The following is a 4,850-nucleotide window of genomic DNA, read 5'->3' as shown; positions in this document are numbered from 1 at the left end:
CTAATACCAAATCACCCTCATGACCCAACTTTAAACGCAACCAAGAGGGTCATTGGGCATGAGAATGCCCAAACCCCAGACTGCCCCCGGGGCCACATCTGGGCTGCAAACAAGTGGGCCACTGGATGGCAGACTGTCCCTCAAGCAAAAAGGGGGAATTATCTGCAGCTGAGGTAAGTGCCAGACAGGAGGCGCTTGTGGACCTACTAGGCCTTGCAGGAAATGGCGAAGACTGAAGGGTCCCTGGGCCTCCAGCCTCCACCGAAGTCCTGCTTACCTTGGAGGAACCGAGGGTTGCTGTCCAGGTGGAAGAGAAGCCTGATTCATTTATTTTAGACACCGGGGCCTCCTGGTCTATCCTTCCATCATACTCAGAGCCAACATTCCCTTGAAACATCACCATGGTTGGAGTCGAGAGCCTACTCCATCGACCACCCTCAACAGGACCCATACCCTGCTTTATAGGATCAAAACTCTTCACACACTCGTTCCTCATTATGTCCTCCTGCCCTACACCCCTAATTGGGGCACGATGGCCTAACTAAACTCCACATCTCTCTTTTCCAAAACCCTTGACCGCCTCCCTTCTGCTGGCCCTACTAAGACCCCTGTTTCTACCTACCCTATCTCTAGACCCATCTCCCAACCTGCTTGCAAGCTACTTGCCACTGCTCTCATTAAATCGACATCTCCTCGGACAATATACAGACCAATGCCTCCTTAAACCTGATAACAGCTCAGCTCCCCCACAGGTTCAGCCTGGAGACCAAGTCTTCTTAAAAGACCTCACCCCTCCATCCAACAAGCCTCGATGGTCTGGCCCACACACCATCATCCTGAGCATGCTGGGAAGACAAGCCTGGGTCCACCTGTCCAATCTCAAAAGGGTCCCGCCACCAACCGATAAGCAAACTTGGTTGTGCCAGACTCTCTCTCCTACAAAACTACTTCTCAAATGATCCCTCTGATAATTTCTCACCCTGATCTCCAGACTTGCAGCTCCATGATGCTCCCTTTCAGCAGGAAGTAGCCAGATAATCTCTTTGCCCTTTTCCTATCAAATAGAGTCTGGAATGATATATCAGGACTCATTGTTCCCCAGGCACCTCACCCTCAAACTCTCTCCCCCTTGGTCCCACACAGAGCCAAACCCAAACTGCAGAACAGGCCCACCTGATTCTGAGTCAACCACGAGGAAGACAAATAATGTTCACCTGCGACCTGGCTGTTCTGGCCGGAAATCAGCCTCCTATAAAGTCTCCTGCCTGCCTTTGCTCGGTGCTGTCTTGGTCTGGGAGACGGCCCACACCATGATCTTCCACCTCCATGTGAGCTTCCAGTAAACCTGCTTTTACTCCTGTCAGTGTGGCTGGTCAGGTTCTGCTGCCTCGCCTTTCACTTTGACCTTTCACTTTTCATACTCTTTTTTGAGAGTACTGTATTCTCATTACAGGATTTTTTCACTTCCTTAGGTTAATTCCTATTTTTCCTTGACACTATTGAAAATGGTACTGATTTTCTTATATCTCCTGTAGCTAAATATTGTTGTACAGAAATGCTACCATTTTTTTTTTAATTTTTGTATCCTACACTGTTAACTTTGGTTATTAAGTATAGAAATCTTGTAGTCAAACTTTTGGCATTCTATGTAGAGGATTATGTCACCTGAAAATAATAATTTGACTTCTTTCCTATACATATCATTTTGCCTGATGGCTCTGGCTAACGTTTTGAGTACCATATTGGCCAAAGTGGCTGTCCTTGTCATGTTCCTGATTTTAGAGGGAACGCTATCAATGTTTCCCCATGTAATGTGTGTGTTGCTGAAAGGGGTGCAGCTTTGCCCCGGTGCATGGCGTGTTAGTGTGTGTTTGTCACAGCTGGCAGTATGTTTGCACATTCTATACCTGTTTTCTTTTTAAAGTGAATAAAAAATAAAAATACTAAAAATGGTAATTTCAAAACAACATGATAGCAAATTAATAACAGTTGTGACATTGCATATTATATTCAAAGTAGTTGTTAGAGTATCAGATCTAAATTGAAAAAAATTAAGCATTAACTATTCCTTACAATAAGCCAATAACAATTAGTAGTACATAGGTCCAGGGAGATGGCTCAGTAGAATAATCGCTGCCTGGCAAGTGCAAGGGACTGAGTTCAATCCCCAGTTCCCCCCCCCCAAAAAAAAACAAAAAACAAAACAAAAAACCCCACAAAAAACTATTAGCAGTACAATTATCTTAGCCATTTATCATCTATCTAAATTATTTTTCCCTTTCTTGTCTCCTTTTCCTAGCAGTTTCTTTCCCTTTCACAGTATCTATTGTACCTTTCCGATTTTATTTACTTTTTCAGTTTCTTAGGGAAACAATATGTTTATAAATGTGGCTCTGATTTATTTCACTTATGAATATGGTCTTTAGTTGTATCCATTTGAAAACCTTGAATTTATCTTTATAGCTGAGTAATACTCCACTGCATAAAAATACCACATCTTCTTTATCCATTCCTCATTTGATGGGCATCTGGATTGTTTCCAAGATTTAGCTCTGATTGTTTCCAAGCACTGCTATAAACATGGGTGCGCATATATTGCTGTGGTATAATGTTCTCAATTCTTCAGGGAAAATACCCAGAAGGGGAATAGCTGGGTCAAATGGGGCCTGTGCTCCTAGGTTTTAAGGAGTCTCCACAATGATTTCTATGCAGGTTGTACCAATAGTGCAGAAAGATTTTTCTCCATGTGGTGAGTGATACATTGTTTCAATCTGAGAAGTTGGAAGCTTGGTTAGATGGCACAGCAACTCCACCCCCTAGGGCATGGAGGGCCCACACTAGAGTGACTCAACACAAAAAATAAGGATGTAAAAGGGAGTTGAGGAAGGGTTCGGCGCACCACTTCCTTGGAGGGCTTGATCTTCACAGTCACATCATTTCGTTGGAGCAGCTCGGATCTCCACAGCCGCCATCACTTTTGAGGAGCTCTGGTCTTCACAGTCAGTATGGAAGGGAGAGAAACTTATTAGATGCCGCAGCTGCTCCTTCCTCTGCTCTTTTCTGTTTTCCACTGTCATCAACTGCTGCCTCCTGTCTTGTGCTACTCTGCCTTGGACCAGTGCAGTATGGACTGAAACTTCTACTAACTGTGAACTAAATAAACCTTTCCTTCTTTAATTTTGGGTGTCAGGCATTTTGTCCCAGCAATGAGTAAAAAGTAACTGAGACACTCCACAACCCCTCTGGCATTTGCTACTGGATAATTTCTTGATGATCACCTGTCTGAGGTGAGGTGGAATCTCAATGTTGTTTTAATTTGCATTTCTGAAATGACCAATGGTACTGAATGTTTTTCCACATATTTATTTGATATTTATATTTCTTCATCTGAGAAGTATTCATCTCAGATACTTATAGGTCTTTTGAATTTTGAGGGTCGGATTATTTCAGTTCTTTATATGTTTTAGATAGAAGCCCTTTGTCTGAAGGACAGTTGGCTAAAATTTTTTCCTAGTTGGGTTTTCCTTTTACTCTGTTGGTGATTTCTTTGGATGTGCAAATTTTTTTCATTTGTTTTTGTGTTTTTTTGCAGAACCCGGGATTGACCTCAGGCCCTTGCGCTTGCCAGGCAAGTGCTTATTCTACTGAGCCATCTCCCTGGCCCCTGCAAATTTTTTTCAATAGGATGAGATCTCAGTTGTAGATTCTTTGAAGTATTTCCTGTGCAGTGTGGTTTTTGTTTACAAACTCTCCAGCTACCCTTATGTCTTAAGATTTCTACCAACTTTCTCTTCCAGAAGATTGTTTCTATTCTAATATTTAGATATTTGGTGCATTCTGACTTTCATCTAGTACATGGTGACAGACATTGGTTTTTCATGCTTGGAGAGCTAGTTTTTCCAGCATAATTTATTAAAGAGGCTATCTTTCTTCCAATGAACATGTTTGGCCCCTTTGTCAAAAATAAGGTGGCTGGGCCAGCAGGATAGCTCAGCAGACTAAGTGCCTGCTTTGGCAAGCACAGGGACCAGGGTTTGATCCCCATTCCTACATGCCACCCCAGCCCTGCCACCAGGGTACATTGAGCTGGGTGACCAATTCTGGTGCATGCCTGTAATCCCAGTACTGGGGAAGCTGAAAATAGGAGAATCACTTTGAGTCTGAGCTATGCAGTGAGACCCTGTATCAAATACATAAGTGAAAAAGTGAAAGGTAGCTGGGACCTGGGATATAGCTCAGTACTGTAACTGCCTGCCTGAGAAGCACTAGTTCCCAAGTTTGATCCCTAATACTGATAAAACAAATAATTAGACAAGGGCCAGGGCAAGGCAATAGCTCAGTAGAATAAGCACTTTCCTGGCAAGTGCAGGGTCTTGAGTTCAATCCCCAGTACCACAAAAAACAAACAAACAAAAAATGATGGCTGACTGTGTAATTGTTTCTGCATTTTCTAGTATGTTCTATTGGTTCTCAGGTCTGGTTTGTATTCCATGCTGATTTTATCACAGTAGCTTTGTAGTATAATTTCAAGTCATGGATTATTATGCCTCCTGCCTTTCCTTTGATGCCAAGTATTTCTTTTACTATTCTAGATCTTCTCTGATTCCAGATGAATTTTAGGAATGTACTCTCTAGGATTGTGAGGGATACTAATGGCATTTTGATTGGGATTGCATTAAATCTGTATGACAGTTTTGGAAGAAGACTATTTTTAACAATGCCTATCCAGGAGCAAGAAATATATTTCCATATTCTGAAATTCTCTTCAATCTTTTTTCTCAGAGCACTGTAATTTTCACTGCATAGATCTTCTGCTTTCTTTGTTTTATTAATTTAATTATTTCTCTTTT

Source organism: Octodon degus, unplaced genomic scaffold, assembly GCF_000260255.1.
Source record: "Octodon degus isolate 3935 unplaced genomic scaffold, OctDeg1.0 scaffold00002, whole genome shotgun sequence".
NCBI lineage: Eukaryota > Metazoa > Chordata > Mammalia > Rodentia > Octodontidae > Octodon > Octodon degus.
The sequence above is the reverse complement of the archived record's forward strand: the minus strand, read 5'-3'. Positions refer to the sequence as shown.